Source organism: Meles meles, chromosome 2, assembly GCF_922984935.1.
Source record: "Meles meles chromosome 2, mMelMel3.1 paternal haplotype, whole genome shotgun sequence".
Classification (NCBI taxonomy): Eukaryota; Metazoa; Chordata; class Mammalia; order Carnivora; family Mustelidae; genus Meles; species Meles meles.
In genome coordinates, this window is record NC_060067.1 from 180,146,726 (window position 1) to 180,169,446 (window position 22,721).

Here is a 22,721-nt window from a genome sequence, read left to right on the forward strand (position 1 = left end):
GTTATATGAAAGGAAATGAAATAAAGGATGGCTCACTCTTTGGTTGCAAGGTGGCCTATGGATTTTTGCAAAACTACATACATGCATTACCAAAAAGATGCCCTTCTACCAGTCTACTCAAAGTACCTTTGTTCAATTGGGCTCTTCACATGGTTTGACTTTTTCCTACTATTCCTTCTATTTTAACACATCAAGAGCTATTTTTCTTATATGCCAGAGGTTATTTTGCCCTTTTAGATGCGGTCAGTACTGTTCAATTTCCCTTAAAATTTGAAATGAAAAATTAGAAGTCATGAATAGATAATTTCTCTGAGTTATATCAATTGTCAGTCACGATGATCTAAATATTCATCCTGAAAGTGTGATGGAGTATTTTGGAAAAGTCTAAGCCTGTAAAACATTGAGTTGAACAAAAATCTCTCTGATTTCTTCCATAGGGAGGCAGCTTTTCAATGGTGATCTCAAACTGAGAAAGAGAGGAATGGTTTCCTGGCTCATCAGCATCACAAATATTAACTGGGCATGAAGAGTGATGCAGTCAGTAGATATAATCTGACACAAGAGTTTTATCCTGGATGCTTACAGCCCTCACTGTGACCTAAATTACACACACATGCACACATACAATTTCCAATGACATCAGTCAAAACTTCCTGTGAGCAACTGGGAAAGAGACTTGGCCTAGAATTCCAAGAAACCTAACCTGAGGTTTTAAACTATACTCGTTCCCAGTGCTTTGCAACTGATTCAGTTTCCAACAAAATTATCACTGTCCCTGGTTCCAATAGCAAACAGAAGGGAGAACTGAATTAGGAAGGAGAAACATTTTATTGAAAACAATGACATGACTCTGTGAGAACATTTCAGAGGGGCCCCAAAAGATGGAATCCAAAGGTGCTATTTTCAAGATCTGTCAGGTTACCTGGACACAGATGGTCCATGCAGCTAAGGTAGGAGGTAAAAGTGAGCAGGGGTGGGGGATGGGCATGAAGACACACTAATGCCTCCACTTCGCTTCAGTCTCATTTTCTTTCCTAAAACCAAAGCTTGATTTGCTATTTGGCCCAAGGAGCAGAAGAGGACCGAGGAAATCACAGTGCATTTCCATTTCTTGTCCAGTTTCCAGTCCCTTGTCAGTAGAGTTGAACCTTGGATGGCCTAGCAACATCCCCATGGAGGTCTGCTTGGCAAAGAGAGGGAAGGCGCTTGTGTTGGAGGACAGCCTTCTGTAGATTTCAGCCCACAAACTGTCCATCCCCTCTGACCCCTGTCAGTACTACAATGGGAAGAACAAGATAAAGAAAACTCCCCTTCTCATCAAAAAGACAAGAATTTTACATATAACAGTCACTAGACAGTGCCTCCTTGGCCAATGTCCAGGCTGGCTACAGAAATATGTCTGCAACAAAACAAATAAAGGCAGCCCTGTGTTTCGAACAGTGGGTGGTCTAAGTCCACATACACAATAGCTTCTCCATGACTGACAAATGTCACAATTAGTGGATTACTGGGTCAACCATATGAAAATATCCTTTAAAGAAAACATAGATTAAAGTCACCATTACTGACACACCAGAATGCTTATCTCTACCAGATTTTAGATTGCATTATAGTGTGAAATTATTTAATTGCCAAAATTTATCTACTTTTTCAAAATAAGGTTCTGAATCAAGGGTGCTGAAGAGAATTGCCTGTAATACAGTGAGCTCTTTTTAAGAGTAGCCAAGAAAAGAATTCAGATCTTCTGCTGGTTATTCCTGGTTTAATGATTCACCTTTGGTAGACACACTGCTTGTGCTGAATTACATACAAGTTGGCATGACATCTAGAAAGTTTTGAACAGATTGTCCCCAGGCCATGCATATCCTTAAGTAAGAATCAACTAGTTGTCTTTTGCTAACAAGTAAGAGATAAATGGGAGAGGAATTAAGCTCCCTAAGATTCTAGAGAAATCTATGGATATACCCAGGCCTGCCACCATATTCCAAACAGCCTCATCTGAAGGCTCTGTTTCTTACCGAGTTAGCCTGGAAGTCTTATCTGGAATAAAATCTAAGAAAATCCAGCATTCTGGAGAACTCTGGGGCTTGCAAAGAATATCCACAATGGTGTGGAAACTCCACTTTCCAACTGAACCTCCTGGAGTTCTGAGACTTATTTTGAAATAGAGCAGGGCAAAGAGAAAAGTGTAGACACAGTGTCTCTCTCTGTTTTAGAGATTTTCACTTATTTGAGAGAGAGAGAGTACAAGGGAGAGTGAGAGGGAGAAGCCAGACTTCCCACTGAGCAGAGAGCCTGCTGTGGGACTCGATCCCAGGACCCAAGCTGAAGGCAGATCCTTAACTGACTGAGCCACCCAGGTTTCCCCATCCCCCATCCCGGCTTTTTTTTTTTTTTTTTTTTTAATGAAGAGCGAAGCAATATAGAAATAAAACGAGGGAGAAGAAACTACAATAAACCTTGAAAATGAAAAACTTAAATCTTAATGCAATGGAAATATTTAGAATAAAAGACACATATGATGTAGTTCAAATGGGACCTGGAGTAGGGGATGCATAAGGCTGCATACATCCATACATACATATGAGACAGCACCACTTAGTGGTTACAACTTCAGATTCTGAATTCAGACAGATCTGACTTTGAATTCCAGTTCTGTCATTCATCGGATGTGTAGCCTTAGGAACAGTACTTAAAACTCTTTCACCCAAGTTTTTTTTTTTAATTTATTAAAAAGAATAACAAACCAATCTCATAGATTCCTATGAAGCTTTTCAGTGGAATGATGCGTGTACACAGCTAGGTTTGAAGCCTGGCACAGATTAAGTGCTCCATAAATTTGGGTGAAAGTTTTTTTGAAATGAAGTAGTCAGTGTCTAAAAGAAAGTGAAAAGAAGGGACAGTTTATTTGGTGGACAGTAGCAGGAAGCAATTTAGATATAAGAAAGAGTATGGGGAAATGCCAGGATGTATGGTGGCCACCTTACCGAAAAAACAAATTAGTACACATGACTTGAGAGGAGGAGCAAGAACTGCTGTTGGGGTCACCACAGGAAATCTGGGAAAGATCATCATTGTACGAAAGCACAAATTATATTGACAAAGGAGAAAATTCTTTCACTGAATGCTATGAGAAATTACTGTCTTTTCTCAGGTTCTATTTTGGGGTTACTACCAATCCTAAGTTACTTAAAGCTTCATAAATTCATTTGGCTCTTCTTTTCCTATTGGAATTTCTTGATGCACAGATTTTGATTATTTGACTAACTGCTAATATTTCATCAAAAGAATGGAGAAGAGATTTAAAACCAACAAATCTTGACTTCCTAGGTGAGTATAATGGCTACCAGGAGACAGGATAAAGAATCACAGCAACTTCTCTATCAGAAAATACACTCTGACAGCAGAAAAGTTTGATTTTAGATGCTAGTGATGTCTTTAGACACTATGCCTGCAGTTTAGTTCTGCCCCAAATGTATATGCCTAATTTCATGAAATGAAGACTTTCAGGAATTATTAAGTATAAGCATCGTGCTAGGTAAGGGTTAGGGATGCAAAGGGAAGTGAATAGTAGTGGGGAGGTAATAATCAAATATGGTGCAAAGGAGACAATAAACTAAAGTTTTAAAAAATCTTAGATATAAAACAAACATAAACAGAGCTGTGGAGATTGAGTACGGGAAAAAGTCATCACTGAGAAGTGCTTATAGCTGAGACCTAACTGATGGGAAGAAGCTAGACCCTCCAAGATTGGAAGAAATGATGTTCTAGGCAGACAGTACTAAGGCCCTGGGCAGCAACCAGCTCTCTGTGTTGGAAAGACAAAAAAAGAAGTATAAGGCATAAAGAAATGAATTGAAGAAAAAATATTTATTAAGATTATGTATTAGGGGCACCTGGGTGGCTCAGTGGGTTAAAGCCTCTGCCTTCAGCTCAGGTTATGATCCCAGGGTCCTGGGATCGAGCCCCGCATCGGGCTCTCTGCTCAGTAGGGAGTCTGCTTCCCCCTCTCTCTCTGCCTGCCTCTCTGCCTGCTTGTGATCTCTGTCTGTCAAATAAATAAATAAAATCTTTAAAAAAGATTACATATTAGTTAATATTAATTAAGCAGAATAAATTAGTATATTAATTTATTGCAGTCTGCCATAAAGTGATGTTATCTAAATTGATATGGTATCAGCTCATATTATAATACAGGAAATTTGTAGTAGTATTCTTCCTATTTCATCCCCCAATCCTTTGTGCTCTTGTTGTCATATTTTTCCTACCACATATTTATGCATATCACAATAATATTTTTTCTTTGAAAATCAATTGCTTCAAATCATTCAGTAAGAGTTTTTAAAAAAAGAAAATGTCATATAGTTACCTAAAGATTTACTAATTCCTGAATCCTTTTTTCTTATGGATTGAAATTTCTAACTGATATAATTTTTCATAAGCTTGAAGAACTTCACTTAGCACCATTTGTAGATAAAAATTGTCATCAAAATGAAATCTTCCCATTTGCACTGAAATAAGTCAACCAGAGAAAGCCAATTATCATATGATCTCTCTGATATGAAGAATTTGAGAAACAAGACAGAGGATCATAGGGGAAGGGAGGGGAAAATGAAACAAGATGAAACCAGAGAGAGAGACAACCCATAAGAGAATCTTATGCTCAGGAAACAAACCGAGAGTTGCTGGGAGATGGGGGAATGGTTGGAGGGGGGGCAGAAGGGGAGGGAGAGGGTGGCTGGGTGATGGACAATGGGGAGGGTATCTGCTATGGTGAGTGCTGTGAATTGTGTAAGCCTGATGATTCATGGACCTGTACCCCTGAAACAAATAATACATTATATGTTAATTTTTAAAAAAGGAAAAAAATTTTCAGCAAGCTAGGAATAGAAAAGAACATACTCAAACAGATAAATACGTCCAAAAATAGTGCTACGGGTAACATCATAAATGATGGTGAAAAACCAAATGCTTTATCTGTAAATTTGGGTGCAAGGCATGGATGTTCACTCCTAACCTCTTCTGTTCAACACTGTGCTGCAAGTTTTAACCAGTGCAATTAGGCAAGGAAAAAAAAAAATACCCTGATTGGAAAAGATAAAATAAAACTCTCTTGATTCATAGACAATATGATCATCTATGTGGGAAGACTAAGGAATCTACATAAGAGATGTGAAAAGTAATAAATGAGTTTAGTAACTTGAAAGATAGAATGAACACATATCAAGTCAAAAAATGAAATTTAAAAAACTATTTACAATAGCATTAAAACAAGGCATACTTAGGCAGAACTCAAGCAAAATATTGCAAGATTTGTTTGCTGAAGTTGCAAAACATGATGAGAAAAATTAATATCCTAAATATATGGAGAGCTATATTGGTGATCATGAATCATTACAAACCTGTGCAGTTTAAAATCTGTACATAAGTTACCTCAATAAAAATTTTTAAAGAAGAAAAAGATGAAATAAAAATGTTTTTAGTCAAAAAATGAGGTAATTCATTACTAGCAGATGAACACAAATGGGAATACCCCAGGTCATTTTTCAGGCAGAAATTAACAGGTGTTGATGAAGACATGAGCTCATAAGCTGCAGGTGGTAATGTACATTGGTACAATCTTTAAAAACTGTTAGGTCTTATCTCTAAAACCAATGACCCAGCAATTCTACATCTCTCTTTACCTAGGACTATACATTTGTAGTGGATTTTACAATACAGGATATTCCTTGTACATCTGCTGTTCCCAGAGAAGAGGGGAGATTTTAGACCAAGGTCAGAATAGAAGTAAAACCTCCATTTAGATGGTGAGACTGGTAGATGCTATCCCATGATGGAACCTGGGCTTCTGAGCACAGCTGAGAATCAAGGAAGGTGACCAGGGAGGGGGTGGTGTAAAGGGAGAGCTGCAGACCCCCACCAGCACCATGTGACCTTGCTGGCTTGCTCTAACTACCCCTCCTAGCCTTCATATGGTCACAGCTCCTGACTTGCCCAGTAACTTATTAACACCTGCCAATCCGAGGCCATGGAAATAACTCCTGGCTGTCTCACTATTCTATTTTAATTAAAGCTAAGTCTGTTCTCTGATAAACCAAAAATCCACCACACTGGTTACAAATGGCACCCTTCTACATTCATTTTTTTTTTTTACTCAAATATTTGTCTTTTCTTTCCAGAGCTTTTAATCAGCATTTACTATGTTCCTAACCCTCTCCTGGCACAGCAGGCTGAGCACAAGGTTAGGATAGCAGCAAAAGCAAAGGAGCTGAGATGAATGAGAAAACAATATGCTGCTTGGGGAATTAAATGTAATCCAGTCTTACTGGACTTTAGCGGGAAAAGAACTGGGTGAGGGATGAAGCTAGAAAGGTAGGCCATCCCTGGATTGTGAAGGATTTCACACATAGGCTTGGATTTTCAACTTTTTTTTTTTTAAAGCAATTGTCATGGGTTTTTATCACTTCACTCGTAGTTATAAAGATTGAAGACTCCAATCACCTTTTTTTCCTTTCTTTTTCCCTTTCTTTCTTTCAGCTAAGATTTTTTGAAAGGCAAATGCTCTTCAGAAGTTCAGGATTGTCTCTCCATAAATATATTCACACGAGGAATATGAAACTATATTTTGGAAAACATGTGGGATTTCTTCTATTTGATCTGTGCTTGACACAGAGTAGTAAGAAAGGATCCAGTTTCCTCTCATTGGTCTTGGTTCTCATATCATAAGCACTGATCCAATTACTACCAATTCCATTCTCCACAGGCTTCATTATCTACTTCCTTTGCAGGTTTGTGTTGGAATGTTTTAAAAACTCTATCCAGGGATGATTTAATGAAAGGAATTAAGTCTATCTAAAAAATAAAAAGAAAGCATTTCATTTCATTCCTGTTCTGACTGTGTCATTCACTCCTTCACTGGTTCTTTAACTTTAAGATCTTCATTACACTGACCATTCCCTGTTCTCTCAATCTGTCTATGACCATTTGTTTCCATTTGTTTTGCAATCAAGGTAAGACCTATGGATCCTCACTTCAAACTTTCTGTGTATCCTTTAGTTTTTTTACACCTTTGTATTCCTGCCCAGTAAAACCCAAATGAGCATCTTTAAGTCCAGGGGGAGAGAGAAAGGAAATGAGGAATATGGAAACACAATTAGGTAGGGAGAGACCAGACTAGAAGTAGGAAGTCCCCCATGATGCTCTACCTGTAATCTAGGCAAGAAATGAGAAGAGCCTGAACTATGGAAATGGGACATAAAGCACCAGGATCTGATTCTAGGGACATCAACAATGTGCAATTAGAAGACTCTCTTTCTTGCTTTTTCAGCAGCATAATGGCCAGGTATGGTCACTAAAATTGGTAACAGAGAAAGAGTAGACTTCGGTGAAGAGGATAGAGTCCACTCTAGCTAAGAATTTGAAACCCTTGTGAAGCTTCCAAATAGAGCTTTTCAAGAGTTTAGGAGAGATGCTGTGGGATCCATAAATGATGTATTGAGTCATTAGCATGGAAGTGGTAATTGGAGCCATGGGGTTTAATTAACCTATAAAAAGAAAATGGGTTGAGAAAGAATAGGAGGGACTCAAGGACCAGAACAGAAGAGTCCATTAAGGAAAGGTATCAAAAAGCCAAGGGAAAAGAGGGGATCACAACACTGAATAATGAGCAGAAACAAACACTACAGAGAGTTCAAGAAAGATGAGAACAGAACATATCTTTTGGATTTAGCAATAAAGAGCTCATTATTGACTCAGTCAAAATATGCGATCATATTTAAGGGTGGAAACCATACCTGGAATAGTTTGAGAAGCATATGAGTGATAAAATAGAGATTGCTATCCAGTAACCTGGCTGTAAAGGCAAAGAGGACAAGAGGGGGACAGTGCATGGATGAAGCAGTATTCTTTTTTTTTTTCTTAAAGATTTTATTTATTTATTTGACAGAGAGAGCACAAGTAGGCAGAGAGGCAGGCAGAGAGAGAGGGAGAAGAGGAAGCAGGCTCTCTGCTGAGCAGAGAGCCCGATGCGGGACTCGATCCCAGGACCCCTGAGATCATGACCTGAGCTGAAGGCAGATGCTTAACCCACTGAGCCGTCCAGGCGCCCACGAAGCAGTATTCTAAATGTGGTAACAACCTGAGCATGCGTGGATGCTGATGGGAAACAAGTGGAAGATAAGGAGAGATGGAAGGTTTAGGAGAAGATGGAGAAACAGATAGAGGGAGATCTATGAACAGTGGGTGGGGATGGGAGCCAGGACATGGGCAGGAAGGTTAATTTAAGACTGAAAAGATTTCCCTGTTGCTTTAATTTAAAAGGTAAGGATTAAGGGTGAAAACAGGGTCTGGATTGGGGGCAAGAAATAGTTGGAATTTCTTCCCAGGGGCACCTCTTTCTTTCTTTTTAAATTTAATTAACATATAGTGTATTATTAGTTTCAGAGGTAGAGTTCAGTGATTTATCAGTTGCAGATAAGCCCCAACGCTCATTACATCAAGTGCCCTCCTCAATGTCATCACCCAGCCACCCCCCCCCACCTTCTCTCCAGCAATCTTCGGTTTGTTTCCTAGAGTTAAGAGTCTCTTATGGTTTGTCTCCCTTTCTGATTTCATCTGATGTTATTCTTCCCTCCCTTTCCCTATGATCCTCTGTCTTGTTTCTTAACTTCCACATATGAATGAAATCATACCATAATTGTCTTTCTCTGACTGACTTTTTTGCTTAGCCTAATACTCTCTAGTTCCATCCACATCATTGCAAATGGTAAGATTTCACTTTTTTGTGTGTGGCTCAGTAATATTCCATTGTATATATGTACCACATCTTCTTTATCTATTTGGTCCCTGCCCACCAATATTTATAACAGCAATGTCCACAATAGCCAAAATATGGAAAGAGCCCAGATGTCCTTCAACGGATGAATGGATAAAGAACATGTGGCACCTATTTTTAATATGAATTGTTTTAAGGAAGTGAAGGAGGAAGTCAGTGTCAAGAGCTGAAAGAGACTAGGGCAGAGGAGAAGGAAAATGAAGACGAGGACCCAGCCCAGACTGGCGACTGCAGATGTGTTATTTCAGATCGCTAACCCTGCCTTCCTAACAGAATCTCCTGGGGAAGTTTAAACAATACTTATTCCCAGTTTCTCACCCAAGCGATACTGATTGTTCTGGACAGAACCATTTTTGAAAGCTCCCTAGCTGATTCTAATGACCAGCCACAGTTCAGAAGGTACTGCCCTGGCCCTATTGGTTCTGTGCATTTGCAACAGCAGGGTTCAGCAGTCCAGGTATGAAGCAGGGAGGCAGGTGGTCGAATTGATCAGAGCTGCAGTTCTGCTGGGAAGATTCAGAGGAAGGACAAGGGAAGGATATTGAAGGGGTGGTCTAGAGTCTCAGCTGAGACAAGAAAATGGAGACATGGGGTAATAAAAAGATTATGAGAAAATAGGGTGGGCAAGGAGATGATGAACACATATGGAAAGAGTAAGAGGGTGATTGATCTGGACACAATGAAGAAAAGAACATCCTCTTTCAACTTTTGGATGATCTAAAGCCACTCCTTGGGTAACATGCCCTTGAAAATACTTTTTACTTATTTATTTTTTTTTGGAGAAAGAATGAGAGAGAGAGAGGTGCAGGGATGGGCTGAGGGAGAGGGAGAGAGAGACTCTCAAGCAGTCTCATGCCCAGCATGGAACCCAATCCATGGCTCGATCTCATAATCCTGAGATCACGACCTAAGCCGAAACCAAGAGTTAGATGTTTAACCAACTGAGCTGCCCTGGTGCCCCCAAAATACTTTTTAAATTATTTCAGTGAAAAACTATAAAAAATAGGAAATAGAGTTTATTTATTTAAGATTATTTATTTATTTATTTATTTATTTGAGAGATAGTGAGCAAGAGAGAGAACACAAGCAGGGGGAGTGGCAGAAGTTGAGGGAGAAGCAGGCCTTTCCCATTAAGCAGGGAGCCCGATGCAGAGTTCTATCCCAGGATCCAGAGATTATGACCTGAGCAGGTGCTTAACTGACTAAGCCACCCAGGTGCCATGAAAATAGTTTCTAGAGAAGCAGCAATGAGGTCAATGCTTCAACTCTGGAGGAGCAGAAAGTGTAGACAGTGGGAAAGAAGTCTGCATTAAAAATTATTTATATAAAGTTGCTTATTCTTCATGTATCAGCCCAAGTTTATTAGTAACTAAGAATATTTAGCAACTAAGGAAGTGATGGAATCTTCAAGTTCAATGTGTATTAGGGAGTAGTATGATTTTGAGATAATCCCTCCTCTGGAAGGAGCGACATGAATAATGCTTTTCTCTAAAGAAGGGATGTGCTTAGTAAAATTTAGGGACTCCAGGTATATTATTATTAAGTTACTAGAATGACCTTAAGTAATCTGCATATAGTTTGAGTTTTTAAACAATAAAGGCCCCAGAATGAGATGAATGATACACAAGGTACAAACAGACCTTGAAACAAAACCCGTTTATATTTCTGTAAGAGTCCAGGACAGAAATGTGAACTATTCTTTTTTTTTTTTTAAAGAAGGAATATTTATTACCAATGTGATAATACAAAGAATATGATCATTGTTCCAAAAGAAATGTGAACTATTCTTAACAGAAGAAGTAACAGTAAGATGAGGAAAGCAGCAGAGGCCTTTAGATCCCGCAGCCAAACAAATAACAAAGTTTTGATAACGGCGGGAGAGAAGAGAAAGAAAAATGAGTTCTAAGAATGCTCACGGTATTTCACAAGGAGTCCTAGAAAAAAGGTTGAGCGTTATTCATTGGAATTTTCCCCATTGTTCTCTCTCATTAAAACTGGCCCTGTTTTGTCTCCCTCTGAGACTGTTTGAATTGTAGATTCTGATGTCCTTTGAACTTTGTTCTTTGATAAAAGTTGGGCAAAAAACACATGCCACACACCACTGTGGACCTGAGATGTGAGACTCGTGATAGTTCTGGAGAGAGCTTCCTGCCCTAGTGCCGAAAAAGGAAGACAACTGTTCAAACTGACCAGGAGCAAAATATTTCCATGGTTAGTCATTCATATTTACTAAGAGACATCAATGAACTGCTAGCTTCTCAGATTCAAGGAGTATTTCAAAAGATCCTGTTTCCCATTCCCATCAGACTGACAGGGCTGAAGGACACAGAACCCAGGATTGGTCTCCATCAGGACACTTCACCAATATAGTTCCTGGAAAAAAAGTTTTTCTGTATGTTTGTCCTCAAATGATAGGGCTTTTGAGTAAGCTAAAACTGAGCATATGACAAATTAGGAAGAATATGGTGGAGTTTTCTTCTGTCTAGATTTCCCTTTGTGACTTTTTTCTTCCTTCTTGCAAATGTCAGACTATAAATCTAGGCATTTATGATTCAGAGTTCTCTTTGATTTGAACACTTTTATAAAGGGGATAGTTTTAAATGACTAAGGTCTGTGTTCCTTTTTCCTTCCCAACAGGCTGAGTCTGAGTCTGAGTAAATTTATGGGGCCTCTCTATTACAACTAGCTGGCTTGTGTTGCATTCATGTTACCCAGATCACTCTTCCTTCATAACTGAAATACATAAAAACTAAAATATGGCTCAGGGGGTTTCAGTTGAACCCCATATATTTGAAGGGAATTTTTGAGCATAGAATGTAAAGGCTATCTTGTTCTCAGGGGTCTGATGTGACAGCAAAACAGATTCGAGAAGAATAATGCTCCTCACTTCTAATGTGAAACAACCCAGGGAGCTGATTCATTGAGCTCCATTTGGGAGGAAGACAGGTTGGGATCCTGAATAAAGCACCTCACACACCTCTGACCCAGGAAGTGAAATAACGATGAGGTGACACGGAATAACAGGAAGGCAGGGAGTGAAATCTGCATGACTAGGTCTCCAGGGAGAAGTGGCCAGAACCCAGAACCCCCGCCCCCTTTTTTCATGGGGCCAAACATACTGAGGAAAGGTAGACGGGATTGACTGAATGCTAATATACCTAAGAATCAAACACAAAAGTAAGAGAGTAGTATGTTTAGTTTCTACATGGCTGCCAGAAACAGTTTTTTCAGTATAATCACGCCCAACTCAACACAATTAATCTAGTATTTGGTAAGTTTTCTGACTTTTGCAGAGAAAAAAAAATGGTTTTAATAAGAAACCCATTCAGCCAAGTTAAAATCTGCTGTATTTGGAATGTCCACATCATTCTTGGACTTTCATTTCCACAGGATTTAGCAAAGTTCTTGAGTCACATGGAAATAAGGACACAAACCACACAACCGTGTATATTACTCATAGAGTTAACTCTGTTTTTCTCTTGATGCAGCCATTTTGATGGCAAGAACCAAATGATACGTTATGTTATTTAGAAGTAGGGATAACTTCACACTTATTAGAGTAGCTAAAATGAAAAACAGTGACAGTACCAAATGCTGGCAAGAGTGCAGAGAAGGTGGATCTCTCATACATTCCTGGTGGGAGTGTGAAATTGTACAGCCATTTTGGAAAGTAGTTTGAGTTTCTTGAAAAATTAAACATACATGAATGATATGACTCAGCAATCATACTCCTGGGTATTTACCTCAGAAAAGTGAAAACTGTATCCACACAGACTTACTCATAAATGTTCATAGCAACTTTGTAGGTAATAGGGAAAAACTGCAAACAACCTAGATGTCCTTCCACATAACAATGGTTAAACAAGCTTTGGCATATTCATAACATGGAATTACTACTCAGCAATAAAAGGGAATGAACTTTTTAAAAATTTTATTTATTTATTTGACAGAGAGAGTATAAGCAGGGGCAGGGGCAGAGGGAGAAGCAGACTCCCCACTGAGTGGGGAGCCGGACAAGGGACTCCATCCCAGGACCCTGAGATCATGACCTGAGCCAAAGGCAGAAACTTAACCAACTGAGACACCCAGGTGCCCCAAGGGAATGAACTTTTAGCACACATCAGGGAATTGTACTGAGTGAAAAAAAGCCAGTCTCAAAAGGTCGTATACTGCATGATTCCATTTATACAATATTCTCAAAATGTTAAAATTATAGGGACTGAGAACAGATCAGTGATTGCCAGGGAGGGGTGGAGTGAGGGAGAGTGGGTGTGATTACAAAAGAGTAATGCAAGGGAGATCTTTTCAGTGATGGAAGAGTTCCCTATCTTTTTTTTTTTTTTAGTTTTATTTATTTATTTGAGAGAGAGAGATCACAAGTAGACTGAGAGGCAGGCAGAGAGAGAGCGGGGGAAGCAGGCTCCCTGCTGAGCAGAGAGCCCGATGCAGGGCTCCATCCCAGGACCCTGAGATCATGAGGAACAGTTCCCTATCTTGACTGTGGTGGTGGTTACCTGAGTCTGCACATGTGATCAAACTGCCCAGAACTGTACACGCACGCGCACATGCACATAATACAGGTAAAACCGGTGAAACCTGAATAAGGTAAGTGAATTGCAACAATGTCATTTTGCCTAGTTTGGAAATTGTACTATAGTTCATATAAGATATTGTCATTGGGAGAAATTGGGTGAAAAGTACATGGTACCTCTTTAATATTTTTGCAACTTTCTATGAATCTGTAGTCCCTTTAAAATAAAAAGTTTAAAAAATGGAGTATAACATGATTATGGGGCCACTCTTTGAAAAACTGTCTGAAACGTGTGACCCAACTTTTCTTTTTTGTGTGGAGATAACAAATCCAAAGTGACAACTTATAGATCTCTATAGCTATAAAAGTGGAAATGATTCCCAAACATAAACTGATTCCTTTGTGTGAACACTCCATTTTTATGTTTCTGGAAACTGACTCGATGTGTTTATTGACACTTTCTTCTAACTGTGAAATGTCTGCTTTTCCTAATGAAAAGTGTTCCAGAAAACCAATGACATCTAGTGCTGTACAACTTCAAGATGCTCTTCCATTGTTTGCTTTGTACCCTTGCCACATCTACTTTCTGAAGACATGCATCAGTTGATAATAGCCACTGGGGGTCAGACTTCCACATGGCCTTTACCAAACAGATGATTTCATACCCAGTGAGATGGCGGAAGCCCAGACCTACAGATTAACAGAACTCAAACCTTCCTTCCTTCTTGTAAGCCCACCAAAGCAGACAGAGATATATATGTTCATGTTAATTACCCAATTCAGAATGCAAACATATTCAGGGGCTGTGGAAGAGACACCAGAGTAGTTTTATATAAATCTTGGTTAAATATATGAGGAATTCAGCAGTGGGCCAGTGTGTTCTCTGACCTCTGGAGATACAACCGTCCTTTCTGAAATCTGGGCAAGTGGAGCCCCTGCCCTGGGCCCCTCATTTTAGAAGCCCCACACTGGTCCCTCCCAGCCATGGCCCTTCACCATAGGACAAGAATCGCAAAACTTTTCCAAATGGCTGGAGAAATCCCATATTTCTTCCCAGTAGCTAGTTATCACAGAGTGAAATTTTGGGCAATGATAAGCAGAGGAAAGCTCCGAAAGAGACCTTCAGAAGAAGCAGATACTTGTTTCCTTGGCTGAGGACGATGGAGTGAAGTTTAAAAGGGAGGACTACTATGAAGCATAGAAGATAAAAGGGGAAAAAACCAAGATCAGAATTGTCAGATTCTAGAAATTGGTTTGAATTTCTGTGTTCGAACAACATATTGCTGAATCTAATTGCCAGGACGTGACACAAAAATGTCATTAGCTGAGCTCCTGCATTGCAGTGTGAGGATGACAGGGACGGGCTCCAACGCTACACCATGCACACTGATCCAGAAAAGATGTTGCTAATCTCCAGTGTTGCTGGCCCTGCCTCCAGGCAGTTCTTCTCTAGAAGATGGACGTGAGTGAGTCACAAGGGGACTTCCTGTGTTGCTGCCTTTACAAAACCAATTACTCAGCACAGAGAGGGAAGTGATTGTATCTTCCTAGGGACCAGGGAAAGAATTCCCAAGTGGTCAGCCTCACAAATCAGCGTTCCTTGGTCTACGGGCTTCAGTGACTGCATCTTTTTTTCTCTTCCTATATTTCTAAATGATATCCAGACTCCGGGACATACGTGTAACTAAAATGATCCCAGATATGGATGCCACCTATTCTCACACTTAAGAGAGTCTCCGTTTAGTTTGTACCATGGGATTTCCAAGGTTCCTTAGTGTCTCTTGCAAACTTTCATATCCCTGCTTTTCAAGGTGAGTTGTGATGTCATCACTTAGGACTGAAGAACACTAAGCTAACAGTCTAGCACAGATTAAAAGAATTTTCCTGAGTGGCACAATGCGCAGCTCGCATCAAATGGTAATAAATATGGCCGTGCCCTAAGTGAAGCAGTAACAATTAAACCTGTCAACTTTAACTGAGGCTGAGAAAACAAAAGATGTTCCAGTTTACAGTGGCCCCATGCCAGGAGACTGCTGAGACTGGAGAAAAATCAGACTGCAGACTGAAGAATGCTATCTGCTAAGAAGAATGTGCTGATGAAAATTTTCAGGAACAGCAGCTTTCTCAAAGTCTCTTCCAGAATGTTAATCAGCCAGGACCTCAAAGTATTACTGGTCACTAAGTATTCTCTGGCAGGTGCAAGGAAGAGGGACAAAATCTCCCCTGAGAAAATTTAGAGGGAATACAATCTGATGTTATACGCTAGGTGTTAACTTTTTTCAATAACTATAAATTAACTTGTATTGATGAAAGATTGAAATATCACCTAGACCTTGGAGGATATAAGTGTAGCTTATAGAGGAGGCAGGGGCAAAAAAGGAAGAATAATGCTGCCCTGAGAATGAACTTGAGGTTTTCTGGCCTACTGTAAGATTAAATAAACATCCTCTGCTGTTGGCCAAAAAAAAAAAAAAAAAAAGAGTTTAAGTCTCAGCTTCTGTGAGTTGGTATCAATCTCTTCTTGGGTCAATTCTTTTGATCAAAATTCCAGCTCTCAATATTCTTTTGAGGAGTTGGGTAAAAAATTGTGATTCTCAATAACCTATTTATCCAGCTCCGACTCCAAAAGTTCTGAGCTGCTTAAGCAAGTATGATGGAGTCAAACTCACACGTAGCAGCAAGAGTAGAAAGCCACTTTGTTAAATCCTATTGTATTTGAAGCCAAATGCTGGGTTACAGGGCTGAAATTCTCATTGTTATAGTACCCTGTGTTCAGAGAGGTAAACCCCTCAGGTGCAGACATCAAGTCTCCTCTTCTATATTCACAGTTGTTCAGTATTTTTGAGGGCACCAGAGGGTGGCTGGGTTGTGGCAAAGCCATGCAATGTAGTGGATCCAGATACAGGTTTTGCTTCCAGAAGGATCTGGGTGCTCTCCATTTAACATCACGCACAGGCTACTCACATTTCTGAAGCGGAGTTTCAAATTTGTAAATGGAAAGACTCACTCTTAATTGTAAAGTTGTGAAAATTGAGGAAAATGTAAGATCTGCACATGTTTTGTGGATGGTAGCTCTGATCCCCTAAGCATGTTGAATGAATACCCCTGAAAAGTGATCATGCTTGGCCATGTGTTATTGTAGGGATACCTCAAGTCATGAGCTCAATTTGCTGGCTTCACTGTGAGAAGCCATTCTAAAATGTCAGAAGTCCTTGCAATCTCTTGTTTCTTGATAGTGTTTTCACTGGACTCTGTAGGCCAGGAGTTGAGTTTCCTTTCAAGAAGTGCTGTTTTCTCTTCATGCAGTGACTGAGAATCGTCAGGAAGCAGGCAGCAAGTGGAGGCTGAAGCTGAAGTCACTGGAGATTTCTTTGATGTTAAAGGCTTGCAGTACACGCTTGTCTCTGCTGCGGTTGGTTTCCTTGTTATCTGCTGCTTCCTAGCATGGCTCTTCTCTCCTCCTTACCATCATGGAAACTAATGTGACCTTGAAATGTCTTTTGTGGCATTTCTCTTCTGGTTCGATGTCATGCGGTGTCTGTGGAGAATTAGAGGTAACTCTAATTCATCTTTCATTCCTCACTTTTTGTCCTCCAAACTTGATAACTGTTTCCTTCCTAGGAAAGATAAAATTCCAGAGCCTCTCCTCCTGTTGAACTCCATTCTCCTTTCACTTCTGAGCAGTGAACCACCTCATAATTATTATTCTTTGCATGAAACTCTCCCGTTAGACTTCCTGTTCTTTTATTTGTTCTTGTGGATAAGAGAATGAAATGTGAGCTAGAAGATAATATTATAAAGCCCATTTTCATCTGAATGAACAAGGCACCAAAAGAGTTCTTATTAAGGCTTCAGGGTCAGGATGGGGGTGGAGGGAAGGATATACTCGATATACATATACACGTATATATACGTATATATACGGGGGGAGGGAAGGGAGGTCTTTAGTAGGAGGCCACAGGGCTCTGGCCTTAAGTATTTGTGTGAACACAGAGAAGATATCAAATTTTGTGATGAACCAAAATGTGGAAAGATAATTAGGTAAAAATTGAAAGAAGAAAAAAGAAAATTATTTCAGCATATTAGAGTTATGGACTAATGCCAAGAAAACAGAAGTTAATAGGAATGAATGCAAATGTGTACATTTGATATTAAAAAGCAGTGGGGCTGTAGTATGAGAAAAATGTTTTTTTTTTAAAAACCCACAATGATGGGGATATGTGAAAGGGACACCAGAGCTAACTAAAAGCTCCCAATGACAAAGCTAGAACAATATGAGCAACATGATAAATAAATAGTATTAGATCATGACCTAAATATAAAATGTACTGGATTATAACCCAAATATAAAATAAATATCCGTGAGTCCATATTAGTATAAATAAATGATTGAACAAATTAATAACTCTGAGGGAAGAGAAATCTCCTATATAGAAGAATTCCCAAAAACTTGCATAGATACTCCATCTTCATGGTGGAACATAACTCTCAAATCCTTAAGTGAAGGCTGTGCATGGTGCTTTCCTTCAAAAGAGTACGGTATGGAAAGGAAGAAACAAAAGGTAACTTTGTGGAGGAGAAATCTTATCAGCCAGGTAACTGAGGTCAACTTCAATAGTGGTAAGTCATTGTCATGTTGATAGTATGTACTCTTGATTTGTGCGATGAGGATGGCAGTTACCTCTAAGGTCTTTGTCCCCAAAACACATAACCCCAGTCTAATCATAAGAATAGCAGATAAGTGCTAATGGGGGGGGGGAACTTTACAAAACCCTTAATCAGAACTCCTCAACACTCCCAAGAGCATCAAACACAAGGAAGGTCTGAGAAACTGTCATGACCAAGAGGAGTCTAAGGAGACGTGGTAATTAAATGTGATGTAGTATCTTGGAGGGAAACCTTCAACAGTAAATGGAGAAATGAAGAAAATTTGAATAAGGTATAGATTTTAGTTAATAACCAATATTAATGCATTCGTTGTGACAAGTGTACTATACTAACATAAGAACTCTTTTTACTATCAGTGCAATTTTTCTGTAAGTCTATACTATTCTAAAACAGGTTTATTTCATAAAAAGTAACTGAAAAGGTGAGGGATAAATTAGATTTTATTTTGAAGCACAACACATGAAAAGTATTTGGGAATATTAACCAAAGTAAAGTTTAATAGCTGACAGAGTAGCAGAATTTTGTTCCGACTACCAGAAGCAATAGATCCATTCTTCTCTGCATCCCTGGTGGGATGAAAACCTGGAGCATCATATTCAATTTTGAGAACTAGAGAACTCTACTATGAAAATGCAGTATGCCTAGACAAAGTCAGTAAGAAAGATAAAGTTTTGAACATTATTTCATAAAAGAAATGTCGCCTTAGTGTGCGATCCCCATGAAAACAGAGCAGAGCCTTAACCAGGACTTACAAGCAGGTTGTTCTTTCGAGAGGTGATTCCATGAAACAGAAGCAAGAGGTTTAAGAGAATGAAATGGGAAAGGAGAGAAAGTTGTAAGATGCTTTCCTGCTCTGGGCAACTGGAGCTCACTTCCACTGGACCCTTATGCAAAGCCATGTGTAATGTGCCCATGATTTCCCTTGAGGGACACAGACCAGGGCACTTACACATGCGCTTGCTTCCCCCATGCACACTTCCTTCCAGGTTGTGCATGTGGGTGCACGGCTGGCACAGGACACGCTGGGGCAGGACACGAGAGCTCTGCAGTGATGAGGTGAAGTGCTGCTGTATTGTCCCTGTCTGCAACTGGCTATAGCAGCAAAGGACGGAGTAAAAATGTGGACCAGCAGGATGTGAAAAGGAGACCTATGCATAAGGAGAACTGTTAGTGGCTGTCTCAAGTAGACAAGGGAGAGACATTTCACTTTGTATTCTGGGGCATGGGCTAGAGCCTTTGATGAAAGTGACAGAGACACAGATTTTACCTCTATTAACTAGCCCTGTCCAGATTAGTGATGGGAGATAGAAAAAGAGGGGATAAATTTACAGAAAAATCAGAGTAAATAGAATACACTGCATCTGATGATTAAAAAAAAAAAAAAAAAAATCCAGGGCGCCTGGGTGGCTCACTCAGTTGGTTGAGCAACTGCCTTCGGCTTGGGTCATGATCTTGGACTTCCAAGCTCCTTGGGGAGTCTGCTTCTCCCTCTGACCTTCTCCTCTCTCATGCTCTCTCTCACTCATTCTCTCTCAAATAAATAAGTAAAATCCTTAAAAAAATAAAAAAAAATCCAAATGACACAGTTACTGGAGAAAATGTGAACATCTAAATTTATCAGTTAAAAGATAGATTACCATAATGGATTTTTAAAAATCCAGCTATATGCTATTTATAAAAGACATACCTACACATTAAGAATTTAAAAGTGGGACAAGTTACGTCAGAAAAATACTAACAACCACAAAACAGTATCAAAAGGTAGAATATCTATTAATACTAGCCAAAACACAGTCTTAAAAAACAGTATTAATTTAGTTATTATTCAGTTTGATTGGTTATAACCAAAAAACCTTAAATAGTAGTTTAAAGTTAATAAAAGTATATATTTTTTATGCTCATAAAATGAAAAAAAAAAAAAAGGGTCAGGAAATAAGTAGTCCTGGGCTGGGATGACAGACTTCAAATTTTGTCAACACAAATCAGGTTGAGAGCTGGCATCTCCCCAGGAAGACATACTCCTAATGACCACTTCAGAAGTAGGTGTAGAAGACAAGGAAGAACTTTCTGGAGGGGAAGGCAGAGACCAAAGAGGAAATGCCTGGCAAAAACCAGAATCAGGATCTAATCAAGGAATTCTCTGTACCACACAGAGTAGGAGGCTTCCCAGGCCTGTCCCGCAGGATTTGTCTAGCCATTGACCAGAGACGGCTGTGTCTCTTCTATTGTTCCATTTTCAGAATGGGAATTTTTTTTTGAGATCACCCTGTTCGTGACCCTTTGTTGTATACTGGGCATGTGTGTATTAGACATATCTTTATCCAATAAATCATGAAAACACGAAGTCACGTTCAAATCTGAAGGAAAGGACTGTGCACAAACCAAGGATCTTGGACTTCAAGCTTAAGATAGTCACTGAATGGGATTTTAGATTGTATCCTTTGGGGGAGGGTGGGTTTCTTCTAAGTAGGAAAAGAGGAGGAAAAAAGGAAGTAAATTGCCAGAGATTGGTTATTTTTTAAAAAATAGATTTATTTGAGAGAAAGAGAGAGGGTAAATAAGGGGAGGGGCAGAGGGAGAGAATCCAAGCAGACTCCTCACTGAGCCTGACTCAGGGCTCAGTCCCACAACCATGAAGTCATGACCTGAGCTGAAACCAAGAGTTGGATGCTCAACCCACTGAGCCACCCAGGCACCCCCATTTGTTCTCCAAATCCATTCTCTCTTACTCCAGTGCACACAGCTAAACTTCATTTCCCACCCATCTTTGTGGTTCTAGTCAAAGGAACATGAACGAAAGCAATACACATCTAGGCCTGGACCATAAAACCCTCCTATATGTGAATTTCCATCCTATGTCACCCTCATCCCAGTGTAGACAAGGACACGGACTTCGGAAGCCAACTGTGGAAGAAGATGGAGCCTGAAGATTGAAGAACCCCAGGTCCCTGTGTCCCTACATGGAAATGAGCTGGCCTCTTGTTTAGAGCTGCATTTTACACTTTCTGTAAGCTAGAAATAACCTTCCATTCTTTTTGACTCATAAAACACTTTTCAAGACTATTTGTTTTTTAAGAGGAGTTCAAGGATCACAGCAAAACCATGAGGAAAGTACAGAGATTTCTCTAACGCTCTGTGCCCCCACACATGCACAGCTTTCCCCATGACCAACATCCCCCACCAGCATGTTCCGTTTGTTACAGTGATGAGTTTATGCTGACATCATAATCACTTAAAATCGAGTTTATACTAGTGTTCACTCTTGGCTTGTTCATTCTATATGGATTTGTACAGATGTATAATAACATGTATCTATCACTGTAGTGTCATAGTATTTTTACTGCCCTGAAATTGCTCTCTCTTCCACCTATTCATCTTTTCCTCATACCCCAGACCCTGGCAACCACTGATCTTTCTCCATTGGAGAAAGAAGTCTCCAATGGAGACTCATCTGTCTCCATTGTTTTGCCTCTTCCAAAATGTCTTATAGTTGGAATCATACAATATGGAGCCTTTTCAGATTGGCTTTTTCTACCTAATAATATGCCTTTAAGTTTCCTCCACATCTTTTCATGATTTAGTGGCTCATTTCTTTTACTAGTATACATTTATTTTATCAACAGAAGCTAGCATTACTTTAACTATTACAACAAAATCAAATTATAAATTCCATGTGGGAAGGAATTATTATATTTTCATCTTTCCTTGACACAGAGCAGTCTCTTTTAGAATCCATATAGATATCTAATAAAGTATTCCTGATGTTTACAGTAAAAATAGTACTGCTTGATTTTGCGAAGAGTCTATTCCTGTCAGTATGCTTTGATTCCCATATATTTCTCTACTAAATTCCCCCTCTCAGTTTTATCTTCCACTTTCCATCTCAGTCTTGATGTATGCTAATTTTTTCTGATGTTTTTCTTCCCATAAAAACTTTCATTTCACTGTGTGGGGAGAGAGTGGATTGTTCCTCCAATGTCTATTATCCATTTCAACCATAGTAATAGATTTTGATTTTTAGCTATATGACCAACCAAAATAAATACTGTTTCCCAACATCCCTTATAGCTAGATAGAGACAGTTTGGTTAGGTTCTTACCAGTTGGATACAAACAGAAGTTTGTACTGTTTCTAGGAAGTACCCTCTTTCTTGATTGTCAGAATGTGGATATATTTGCTAAAGTTTCAGCAGGCATCTTAGACCTCGAGGCGACCTTGGGGATGGAAGCTAAGCATGGCAGAGATACAAGATTAAAAGAGGCAGAGTTTTTGTCACTAAGGAATAGAATATCAGCCCTGGATTACTGCCTACAATTTTCCCCCCAAGGGATATCGTATTATTTATTTTTGTATAACTTAATTTATATCTAGCATCAACATTCTTCCCAGCAGTGGAAAATTTAATTAATTCAGAAAAAACTCAGTCAGAATAACACATATATTAGGCTGCTGGAAATTGTAACATAGCTCATTGTAACACACCCGGGTTGTTGTTTTTTTTTTCAGTCTTTTTTCTACTATTTTAAACAGTTTTATTGCCATGTCTTCTTATCCATTAATCTTTTCTTCTGCAGTGTAGTGTCTGTTGTTAACTCTATCCAGAGGATATATTTAATCATAGATATATTTAATCATTGTATTTTTCATTTCTAGATGTTTTATTTAGATCTTTTTAACATTCTCCATGTC